Source organism: Polypterus senegalus, chromosome 2 (assembly GCF_016835505.1).
Source record: "Polypterus senegalus isolate Bchr_013 chromosome 2, ASM1683550v1, whole genome shotgun sequence".
NCBI classification, from domain to species: Eukaryota; Metazoa; Chordata; class Cladistia; order Polypteriformes; family Polypteridae; genus Polypterus; species Polypterus senegalus.
Window position 1 is genome coordinate 322,482,093 of NC_053155.1, and position 13,454 is coordinate 322,495,546.

A 13,454-nucleotide genomic window follows, 5' to 3' on the forward strand; every position below is an offset into this window, starting at 1 on the left:
ACCCCGTGACCCTGTAGTTAGGATATAGCGGGTTGGATAATGGATGAATGGATCACTATCTGTATCTTTTATGAGCATTAATACGCGATCACAGTTAAATGGTAGTATAAAATGATCTTTTTGTTTATAGCTCCTTCTTTAATGAAGTTTTTTCAACTTAATCGCACATACAGTGCTTTTCATTATAGGCGGTATTAGAGAGATTATTTTTTTATTTGAAGAAAATAACATTCCATACAATCAAGTGAATTTAACAAAACAGCATTGAAACCCCACCTTAGAAGAGAAGAATATTTAAACATGAGAGATTACACTTAACTTGATTTAATATAGCGTCTTTCATTATTGTGTCACGATCCAAAACACCCATACAACGGCGGCACTTTATCTGTACTTAGTGTCTTTTTTTGGAAATGCTATCATAAAGTCTGCTTGGATCTAATAAAATACTGTTGATTTTGCTATCAAAATATTTACGAGATCATCTTCCTTTATATAATAGGCCCTACTATATCTTTGATTTCTTTATTATGACCATATTATAATCAAGGTATAATGAGGTAACTTTATTTTAGCATAGCGTGTTTTATTGTGAGTTCGATCACGATGCAGTCTACAAAACGAGCGATGTTTCCGGAACTGATTGAGCCGAAGTGCTTTAAGAGCTGCACGGTGGCGCAGCGGTAGCGCTACTGCCGCACTGAACGCGTGCGTCCTGCGCTTCTCCTTCTTCCTGGCCCTTTGGGTGCTCCTGAACCATCCAAAGACGTGCAGGTTAGGTGAATCACTGTTGGTAAACTGGCTTGTGTTCGCGATAGCCCTACAATGGACTGGCGCCCTGTCCAGGATTTGTTTCTGCCTTGCAATCTATAAGTAGGATAGGCTCCAGGACCCTAGTCTGGATTAAGCATGTTAGACATGACAAAAGTGATTCCTTAAAATATATGACAATGTATTATAAATAGCATTGCAATAGCGGACAGACATTACATTTTTTAAAATGACCAGGTAACTGCTTATTTTGTCGATTTATACTAATGTATAATCCACTATTTAATTAACCTTTCATAAAAGCTGCTTTTAAAAAGTTTTCTTTTCTGCCTTGGCTCAACTAAGTCAGTGCCCTTCATAGTGTATTGAAAGGGTTTACAAAAACGTCCGGTTTGTGCTGATTTCATGCATTGCCTTTGTAATTGTGTATATACTAAAATGATTTAAAGAAGTCATTTACAACAAGACTAGAGAACAAAACAATCTGTAAAAAATCCTTTCATTTGGTATTATTATCTGTCCTTTACTTTGCATGCATTCTCTCGTGTTTGTGGGTGGCAAGTGGGGCGGTCTCCGCTTTGAGGTCAGTTCAAGTGGCTTTGTCAGTTATATTATCCAGTATATATATATTTGAGATGCTTCTAAGAGGAACACTTTTAAAATCCCCCTTCAAGGTTAAATTCAATACATGTAGGTCTTTGAAAACATTCCATAGTCCGAATATTAATGCGCAAAAACATGTATCGCTAATGATAACCGGCTGACATGACATCAACGCGAGTTATGACTGCGACATCCTTCATATATGCTTGCACTCTGGGTACGTTTTCTAGAAGAGGCCCGCTAATTTCCGCCTGACACCGCATCGCATTTCGCACTGTCGTGGTATTGTCATGAATTATGATTTGCACCTTTTAATAGATTATATCGTTATATTTTGATAAAGTCGCAAGTGTTATCTTGCAAAAGTTTAGCTGAATGCTGTAATGAGAAAATTCAGTGTATGTTTACCACATAATCTTTTATTAAATCCTCGTGCAAGTTAATGTAGTCTACACATACCGGTAACAGAGTTTGACGAACCGGTTCCCTGCGTGAGGCAGACACAGTCAGCCAGGCACAATCAGATATCACAGAGGTTTTGATCCCTTAAATATGTTTTGTCATATTTCTTTAAATGCTAACTGCGTTGCTTATCCATCCATGTTTGATGCCTTCTAATTCCAATAATCCTCCATGAGGAGGATGGAGTCGATGGTTAGCTGCTAGTCCATCGCAGGGCAGCCTCATGTGACAGACCTGCCTATTATGAGCCCTTGATAAACCACATCTAAATGTCTTGTGCTACAGAAAACGCAGGCAAACACAACATGCATATGCTGGGGCTGAACGGCAGCACTACTAACCACTGCGTCACCGTGCTCCAGAGGTTTGTTCGATGGCGTTGTCCTAACACTTTCACTTCACATTTAACACAAGTGGCTTTGTTCTGCTAGGTAATTACGTAATTGCATAGCTGATCTAAGTCCTTTAATACAATTCTGGCCATCTGACTGAACTTAATGGGTCTAAGAGACAAGTGTATGAGCACACAGCTTCCATCTCACCAAAAACAAAAACAAGATGAAAGAGGCGCAGTCAAGGTCCAAGATAATCAAGTTACTGATTTGGCAGATGCATCAAATCATGTCAGGGTGTGTCTTCTTTTTCTCATTGATAATTGACATTCATGCTGCACAAAATGACAAGAGGCCAATATAAAGGTGTTTGTATCGTGATCTAAAGAGTTTGGGCCAGACTTCAGCAGTCGTGATTCTGAGTTGTGTAACCTTTAACTAGAAATGACTGAACTACCACATGACAGAAGTGGAGTTTCCAGTTATTGCCTTGAATTTTTTTAAATCATTCCAGCTATTCCTTGGACCTGTTCACTCCAGTTCAGGGTCACAGGGATCAGAACCAAATCCGCAATTCCAAATCTTCCACCCAGTCGCACTCTCACACATTACACTCTAATGTACGCAATTTAGACTCGACGAGCAACTTACAATCGAAATCATGGAAGAATGTTAAACAATACAGACCAGGCTGAGATCTGCATGGAATTTTGATGCCGCCACTTTAATTGCATGGCAGCATAAAGATGAAAGGCGCCTCACGCCTGGACAAACTTGTTAAGAAGGCAGGCTCTATTGTAGGATTACAGTTGGACAGTTTAACATCTGTGGCAGAGCACTAAGCAAACTTCTGTCAATCATGGAGAATCCACTGCATCCAATAACAGGATCATCTCCAGACAGAGGAGTAGCTTCAGTGACAGACTGCTGTCACCATCCTGCTCCACTGACGGACTGAGGGATCGGTCCTCCCCACTATCGACTCTTCAGTTCCACCGGAGTAAATGCTAACATTAATTTTATTTAAATTTTTCATTTTTATTACTATTTAATTTAATATTGTTTCTTTGTATCAGTATACTGCTGCTGGATTATGTGAATTTCCCCTTGGGATTAATAAAGTATCTATCTATCTATCTATCTATCTATCTATCTATCTATCTATCTATCTAACTATCTATCTATCTATCTAATTCTCTTTCCAGTATTTGTCAGCACAGACACCTGGCCTGTGAGATCCACCACCACTCATTTGTTTTCCTATTTTGCTTTTGCAATGGAAGGATTTGGAGTTCGGACCCCACAACGTTTCAATGGGCCTGAGGTGATGGAAGCCATCACCCTTACACTCGGAAAGGCTCGTGCCCACCCCTTAGGACCGATTGATCCATGTTCATCTACTGTTCACGGGAGCTCAGCTCAACTCCAGCTTTTAAAGCGCTCACAAAGACATATGAATATCTGCTACTACTACTGAGATGAAAGGTCACGGGGCTGTCAGAGCATGTCCTGGTAGGGTCATTCATAATGCAGGACCCCACCGTGGCTGCAGTGCCACTCTATTGTGGGATACATTTGCCCCACCCAGCTGCAGTGCCACTCTATTGTGGGATCATTTGCCCACCCAGCTGCAGTGCACTCTATTGTGGGATACATTTGCCCCATCCAGTTTCAAACTTGAAAATTAATGCAAAAACACTTGTCTTCTGAACCAAAATGCCAAGAGAAAAACTAACCATGAGGAAGATAGAATATCAGTGGATTCAGAAAGCATTCAGTCACCTTAGCTTTTTGTAACACTTTATTGTGTTGTAGATTTCATTTAAAGGGTAAGTCTGACAATTTTGCCCATTAGTCAACACTCAGTGCCTCATAATAAAAAGTGAAAACATGTTTTCAGAAAGGTTTGCAAACTTATTAAACACAAAAACTGAAATCTCTCACTTAGATAAGTATTCATCCATCCATCCATCCAATCCTGCTTATCCGAGATTGGGTTGGGGGGCAGCATCTTGAGCAGAGATGCCCAGACTTTCCCTTTCCCCGGCCACTTCTTCTAGCTCTTCTGGGGCAATCCCGAGGTGCTCCGGACCAGCCGGGAGACATAGTCCCTCTGGGGGTCCTGGGTCTTCCCCATGGCCTACTCCCAGTTAGACATGTCTGGAACACCTGCTTATACCTGCTAATACCTGCTTGACTTCTAGACACCATTACCGGTGGAGATGAGGCTGCAGGTTTTGCAAGTCCTGCTGATGACAATCGAAGACAGACAGCTCTTAGCTAAAATGCCTGCTGAAACCCACTACCTCGCAATTATTTATCCCCCGCCCCTGAATTGTCAGGGATTTCAAATCAAATCACGGCTATACCCGTGCTGTATTATGAAGTACACGATCGCTGTCAGTGTGTTCACATTCAGACTTAAATGGGAGTAAACGCCTCACCAAAATCTGCCGTATAAAGCCACCTGGCAGCTGGGTGCCCTAAAACTGTGCGGCTCACACAGGGACAGCCTGCTGCTTGTTCCTCGACAGATCTTCTGAAGATGGGCTTTGTTACAGTCGCTAAGTTACGGCAGCTAAAACGGCTAAAAAGGTCTACAGGAGCTGGCACAAAGAGAAGACTCTTTATTTAGCTTCTGAATCAAAAGGCTTGTTGCTATAAAACCTGCAAAAATGGCTTTTTATCGCGGTATACGAGAAACGAACTTTGAAATATATTTAATGTTTAAACCGGTGGCATTAAGGTGACCTCAACGGTATGAAAGTTCTGGAAATATGTTATCTTTGAAATGTCCGGCTTTCATTCAAAGAATTGGCAGCAGCTCGACTTAAAAAAAAAAAAAATCAATTAAGCTTTTATTTATATCATGTCAATTTGCACTATCGTATTACCACGATTAATACTATAGCGAACATCGGAATGACAATAACGAGACACACATGCCAAGGTACATAAACCCGAATTGAGCGACTTTATTTCAAACAAACAAGTCAATATTTTGAGCGCTTCAAACCTCCCCAATTTAGGCAATACGAAACGCCTGCTAAACTAACGTATCGTCGTTGTAATGTCGTAAATGCTTAGCCTCTTACTCAACGTCACACTTTTTCCACATTTGCCCCTTGTCATCCTTCCGCTTGGCTCCATCTCCGCCCACTTCCCTTCGTCTTCATCAACGTGATGAGCAGATGCATTTCAATTGTTTTGAATGTCTTTGCGTTTTGATGACCTGTTACGTCACATTCAGCCCTGCAGCAATTCGTTACTGGCATCTAGTTGAAATTAACCATTCTGGATACGCCGCACGCATATAGAAAATATCTGTACAGCGCGGCACAACCAAAAGACGTGGGCGTGTCTCCAAATCGGACGTCATTTTCGCAGAGTGACCCCCCCGCTTCACTTGGAGTCATCAAGCATAAACCAGCTCTACGAAGATGATAGAATGATGAAAAAAGGGGCTGAAAATGCCCAACAAGTCATCAAACGCAAGGAAATCGTGCAAAAACATTTGAAATGCATCGATTATCATGGGATCACGAGAATACTTTACACGCTTCTTTCTTTTGGTCAACAGATCTAACATTCTGTCTTCTCCCTTTTTTTTCCTCTTAAAGTCATAATCGAAAGCACTAATTTCTTACACCAGCAGTCTCTCATCCTCTCTGTGACATTTAATATGTAACTCAGACCAAAACACTGTCACTTATTGACTAGGAGACTATCAACGGGCCACAAAAGTACAAATGCGTTTTTTCACTTACCACTGGAATGCTTCAAGTGGGAAGTAAAACCAGGCTTTACTGCTATCAGTCCTACCGTAAAGGAGCCAAGCGGCCACTCAATATTCAGTAAACATAACACCTTTCAAATCCACCATCAGGGCCTGACTGGGAACTTCGAGTCCCCTCAACTAGTTTGTGTAAGCAGACTTCAAAATACCATGTCAGTCAGTCGAATACCGCCGATTTTAACTCTTCAATGGGGGTTCTTCAAAAATTCTGTTTTGGGTCCCAACCAGGTGGTTTGGAATGTGTGGGTGCAGCACTTGCTCCCAACCTTTAGGGCACAGGTGTAACTCCAGGCCTGGTGGGCCACAGCGGCTACAGGTTTTCATTCTAACCCTTTTCCCCAATCAGTGACCTGTTTTCATTCTAATTCATATTTTAATAGCTCTGTGAGAAGGATTCAGTCCTCTGATTGATTCGTTTTCCCCATTAAAATGCAGCCAAACAGAAATGAGGCGCAAACGATCCAACAGATGACCAAAACTAAACTGGGGCTTCAAACTCCAACCAGTTCCTTCATGAGAAACCAATTCTTGCTGTTAATTAAACTCATTATTTAATTCCATGGTTTGTTGTTGCTCTCTTTAGCCAAATTGTGCAATAGAAAAAAGACACTCTAGAGCAGTGTCAAACTCCATGTGGTGGGCCAGCCACAGGTTTTCATTCTAACCCTTTTCCTAATCAACGATTAGTTTTCACTGCTAAGTAACTTCTTTTCCTTTCATTTTAATGGCCCTGTTTTTAAAGGGTTCGGGTTCTGAATTGATTTGTTTCTCCATTAATTGGCAGCCAAAGAGAACTGAGATGTGAAACGAGCCAACCGATGACCAGATAAATTGGAATGTCAAACTCCAGCCAATTTCACTCCAACCAGTTTCTTAATGAGAAGCTAATTCTTGCTTGTTAATTAAACTCGTTATTTAATTCCAGCTCATTGCTGCTTTCATTCTCCACAGCAGACATTTCCAAAACTGTTGATTTTCTGTTTTCATAAGAACATCACCAAAGTGTTTTGGTGAGTTGAAGATCAACCTTACTGAGACCTTCACCTTTCATTATTTTCAGATATTGTGTGATGTGGCGGCTTGTTTTGTGTCTCATTATTGTTTGGCTGCTAATTAAGGAAAACGAAACAACTATGGGACCTAAATCAAGTTAATTAAAGATAGAATTAGCAGCAAAACTGGTACACTATAGAAGATGGTTAGAATGAAAACCGCAAGCCACTGCCTCAGGACTGAGTTTGACACCCTCTTTAAGGAATATGAACTCATGAGATACTGTACTAGAGGATTGAAATTTTACTGGAAGCATAGCATACTAGTATTCATATTTTTAACCTCAGTGGTCTAGTTAGTTTCTGAAGGCCCCTGTGCAGCACCCTGAGGAGGGCCCTCCTGTCAGCATAACTGTTGGGAGTTTATTCGCAACTAGGTCCTAGGGGCCGGGTGGGCAGTGGTGTAAGATCACATGCTGGTGACAAACAAACCAGCTCCCAAATGGCATTAGAAATAACTTTTTAATCGCTTTATACAGCAGCTGTAAGTTAGCAAAATAAAATTGTGGTAATGGAGCGTGGGAGGTGTGGGTAGTAGTAGTACATAGATATAGTTAAGATGTGGACCGCTTACTTTACCAAGACAAATTTGTTAAGGAAGATGATTAAAATGTAACATAAGCTAAAAAAGTAGATAGAATCTGTTCTGTGCTATAAAATTATTTCAATTTGTAGCAAATTAAAACGACAACACCGCCTGACGGATACTGCTACACAATCGACCTGATTTACAAGTTCTAGAAAATGGGCATCATAAAGCGAGGTGTCAATGGTCCCAGAAATTGCTTTGCCAGTAGAAAATTGCTTTGTCATACATATTGCTTGCTTGTCTTTAGTAGTTTCTCCATTTTAACGTTTTTAGCAGATAGTACCTGATCTGAAGCCATTGGATTACTAATTCCAGACTCAGTAGATTGCAACATTTCACTCCCTGCACTGTCTGCTTAACCTGCTTGCAAATGTTGCACGATTCACCAGTATCAGCATTCTCAGTTACTACTGCTAGGCCTTGCAAAGTTTTGAGAAAGGCAGAAATCTTGGTAAGCTTAGCGCCTTCAGTTCCGTGAGGCGTGCCTTATGTTTAGCAGCACCACTCTTTACAATGTTTGCCAGATCCACTGCTACTGGCTGACATAGCTCACATGGCGAGAGTATAAAAGCATCAAATTGTTCAAATTTTCGGGCGCTATTGACTAACGGGACTGTAATGAATATTGACCGCTTACTGAGTTCAAACTCAAAACTGTTGAAATCAAATCAAAGCACAAAAGTAACAATTTTATGATAATGTATATTTACATTATTCAAGTGACGTCCTTCAAAACTTCTTCCATTCACAGCCGCTGTGGCATGTCAAAGGTCGAGCAAATTTGGGAAGGTGCACTTCTCTGTAATGGACTAGGCTTGCAGGCCTCGATTAGGCTCTTAGCCTCCATACTACTGAAGTCTCTTCTTCTTCTTTCAGCTGTTCCGTTAGTTGCCCAGCGGAATCATCTTTTTCCATATCTTTCTGTCCTCTGTATCTTGCTCTGTCACCTCCAGAACCTGCATGTCCTCTCTGACCACATCCATAAACCTCTCTCTTAGGCCTTCCTCTTGCCTGACAGCTATATCTTTAACATCCTTCTCCCAATATACTCAGCATCTCCTCTGCACAGCGTTCAAACCAACGCAATCTTGCTCTCTGACCTTGTCTCCAGACCATCTAACTTGAGCTGACCCTCTAATGTCCTCATTTCTAACCTGTCCATCTTCATCACATCCAATGCAAACTTAGCATCTTTAACTCTGCCACTGCATCTTAACCCTGCTTTCTGGTCAGTACCACCGTCTCCAACCCATATAACATAGTTGGTCTCACTACCGCCTGTAGACCTTCCCTTTCACTTTTGCTTGATACCACGTCTTGTTACAGATTACTCCTGAAGTCTAAATTGTAAACGGTGGGCATGCCGATATGTAATATCATCATGGATTGGATTGACTTGCCTGGTGATGGTGAAAAAATGTACTGAAACTGAATTATTAACGCAATGAACTGTGCAAGTCCATCCATCTAACCAACCTGCTAATCCTAACACAGCATCACGGGGTCTGCTGGAGCCAATCCCAGCCAACAAGGGCAGGAAAAAAAACCCCAGGCGGAGCACACACACACCAAGGACAATTTAGAATCACCAATGCCCCTTTAACCTGCATGTCTTTGGACCGAGAGGAAGCCAGAGCATCCGGAGGAAACCCACACAGACACAGGGAGAAACATGAAAACCCACGGGGGGGAGGACCTGGAATCGAACCCGGTCCCCAAAACTGTGAGGCAACAGCGCACCCACCGTCCACCCACGTGCAAGTGATTTAAGTTATTCATTTTTGTAATCTGTAAGACCTCGAAAGTGGGCCCCCACAAAGTTTCGAGGGCCCTTGTGCTTTGCACAAATCTGCACAATCCATTGCCAGGCCATAACTTAGCTATTTAGTGAGATTCAAAATTGTTGGACCACATTCTGACTCTGGATACCCACACCCCACCATGGCCAATTAGAATCCACAAGGATCTTTAGGAAGTAGGAGGAAAACTGGAATACTTGGATACAAAAAAAAAAAAAACCCAAACAGAGCCTGGGATTTGAACCCAGCATTCTGACATGAGGAGGCAGCTGCAATGATGCCAGCGCCAGATGGTGTTGTAGGTTAAATAGTCAATAACATGATACAAAAAAGTCGACTGCTGCCTCTGACTACTGAACTAGCAAGAATATATTTTTTTTCTTTTTAAATTTTAATCTACATTAATTTCATGTGAATAAAACCATATTAGGGTTCCAGCATCCCTGGTTTTAAAATTCCACACCTGGTGGTTGTCTTTGTAGGGTTTGCAGGTTCAGCCCGTTGTGGTTTCTAATAGGCTTAAAATGGAATATATCATTTTAAGAATCTCATTATAACAATAATGATTAAATTGTTAAACAATCAGTCTCCTGTAAGTATTAAATCAAGAAGATCAAGAAAGAGATGAGATGGGCACCACTGCCATAGTCTGCAGATACCGCTGTGGTAACCATCAGGGCTTTGTGTTCAGATCCACGCCGCGCGGCATTGGTGTGAGGGGATCTCACATTTTACCATTCAAAGTTAACCCATGCCCGAAGGTCACCTGGACTGCACTTTAAAGCCCTGATACTGCTTTTGCTGGGAGTCTCTGCCGCCTTTTTAAAGTTCTGACGTGCTGTCACGCACACTGTTCCACTCGACCTGTTGCTGCTGGGTTAGGCTCCCATGACTTGAGCAAACATCAGGCGGCTGCTAAATCCAATGGCCAGATAGGCAAGGCTCATTCCTATTTGTCATTAACAGAAATAACCGAGTTTCCCGCTTTAAGGAATATCCTCGTTTTTTATAAGTGAACTGACATTGAAAAGTCACATGGGATGAGGGTTTGTGCCTTTTCCCTTAAGACATTCATCCATCCATCTATCCAAACATTCAACCCGCTATATCCTAACTAAGGGCACAGGGGTGTGTGGGGCCAATCCCAGCCAACACAGGGCGCAAGGCCGGAATCAAAAACCCCGGGCAGGGCGCCAGCCCACCGCAGCCCTAAGACAGTGATTTCCAAATCAGTTCAGTCTTATGTGGAAGTGTTTTTTTTTTTTTTACATCATACCCTGTTTTGCCTGCATTCTGAAGATGAATGAATATAAATAATAAGAATCAGGTTATATTTTGCAGCTGAACTTGGGAAGGGAAGGCTCATTTGAAAGGGGAAAAAAATCCCAAATCTCACATTAGGCTCAGCTAAGTTTAAAAGCTTTTTTACAGTTAATGAATGAAGTAACTCCAAGACAGGGCAACCCACATGTCAGGTTTGGATTAGGGGTTTTGGGACCTTCCTTCTTGTTAGCAGCACTGCGCTTTATGGGGCCCATGAACCACAAAAACAAACTATCCCAAAAGGAAATCAGGATAGCAAATAATTGGCATCCCTCTGTCTTAAACCATGCACTGCAAAATTTATAACTACCCCCAAACCCTGAAACCAACAAACTAATAAGATGATATAACGAGAGGGTTCACTAACAAGTTTGAACCTCCGAGCTCAGATCCCTTTGCTCTGCGACTGGTTAAGAGTTCATAAAGCAATATCACTACATTGATTACAACTGACTCTCAAAGTCACAAAGTCAGCAACACTAAAGTAAAGATATGGAAAACACTCTGATACAATATATAAACTTTTAAGGACATACTTTAACACAAATAGCACAGGTTAGCAGCCATTGTAAAATGGCCGACACCTTAGTTCAGGCTGATTATTGCCTTGTGCCTGATGCTGCATGCTGTCCCTCAACTCTAATCTAAAATTGTAGGCTTGAGAATGCTATATTATGTGCAAAGGTAGCAGATTCCATCCATCCAGTTTCTAACCCGTGAATCGAATAGGGTCACGGGGTCTGCTGGAGCCAATCCCAGCCAACACAGGGCACAAGGCAAGAACCAATCCTGGGCAGGGTGCCAACCCACACGAGGGTAGCAGATTTCTGAATTAATTAATGAAGCTATTAACTAACAACTTGTTTATTTATTAGTCTTTTATATAATACAGGATGAACCAAAAGAAGTACCGCGATTTAGATGTTTATTCTGCAAAAAGCTGCAAGATAAAATAAATTTCATTATGACACAAAAAGGAGTATACAAAATAGATTTTTCACTATGTTTTAAATATAATGTCTCAAGGTGGTGCCATCATTAGCTGTATACATCTTCGAGGACAATTTCTGACAGCTCACATGACTGCAGCCATTTCAAGGGGAATAGTAATGATTTCATGGCAATAGCATCCTTGAGGGCTTCAAGGTTTTGTCAGTGTTGTTTACCTTCTGACTTGATATAGCCTCACAAGAAGAAACGCTGAAGCTGAAATCGAGAATGTGAAGGCTAACCGACATCGCCATGCAGTGAGGTCAGCTTCCCCAGAAACATCTCCTGCAAAACTTCCATGGATCTCACACCATATAAGCTGCTCTTCCATCCTGTTGAAACCAAACATCCACCACATCGATTTCTTCCAGTTAGGGGCCTCAAAAGTTCTCTAGCATTTCAATGTACGTCTGAAGTGACAGTGATCGTGCTCCACCCTCCTCAAAAAGTGAGGGCCTACAATGCAAATTCTGCAAAACTAACACTATCATGTTTAATATTTTTGTTTGTGTATGTATGTATCAACCCACTTCCTATATCCGTTGTATGCCATTGGTATGGGATTCATATAAGCAACTCTAATGTATGTGATTCGCCATCTGTTGGAAGCAAAAAATTAAATGCATATTGTAATAAACAAGACAGAAACCGCAAAGTGATGGAACAATCTTGGGCATACCTCATATATATTGAACATTAGTTTAAAAATAAAAAACATGTAAACACAAAAGTGCTGCCACACTTAGGTTTCATTAGATAGATGGTGACTTCCGTTATATGGCAGTCGGACAGGAAGGGGCTGGTCCAGGTGAAGTCATGCATTGATGAAGAAAACTGTCGATTTTCAGTCTGCAGAAAAGAGAGAATGTCACCACAAGTGCAAACCCTGAAAGTTGGGGAATTACCATCACCAAAACCCTTAAACTGTCTCCTAAGATAATTTTATTATTACAAATGTTTGAGATGTGCCATCTGTTGGAATAAAAATGCAATGCATTTATTAATTACCAACTTAATTCCGAATGTGGTAACTGAAACATCTTAATTGTCCTTAATTAGTGACTGAGTAGTCTGAATGGACTGGAACCCCATCCAGGGCTGTTTAATGTATTTTGCCCAAAATTAGCACTAGACCCATAACTGTAAATTGGATTAAGTGAGTCTGAGAATAAGTGGAAGGATGACCTAAGCAAATCAATTCTGATAACTGCTTAGTCAAAGTTGTCACATTACCATGACACGCCTTTCTTTAGGTCAACCAATCACACTAAGCATCTACATAATTCACATTGTGAGAAGCATGGCTGTGATTCTAGATTTAAAAAGGGCTGCTTAACTAAATGAGTGTTTGATAGTTATTCTAGGATGAGATTTGGTTTTCTCCTGATTCTGTGAGACTTAGAACTCTATGGCTGCAAGTGGAGGTGTGAAAGAACTCGGATGTCCCATATTTCTCTGTATGCACAATGCTCTCTAAAAGTCTTGCCAGTTGGAGACCAGTCAGACTAGCCATTTTTCTAAGACTGGTAGTGGAACAATTTATGGTTTGCCTCCATACTTTCAGTTTTAGATCTATACTCCCAGGACTGTCCAGGTTTTTTTTGGATACTGTATTGTAAATCCTGTTTGCTCTTAAACTACGGCATGAAAATTAAGATAAAGAGACATAATATAATTAAATTTTTAAGCTATAATGCTTAAATAGCTAGGCACTTCAAGAAACAGCCTAACTAACCT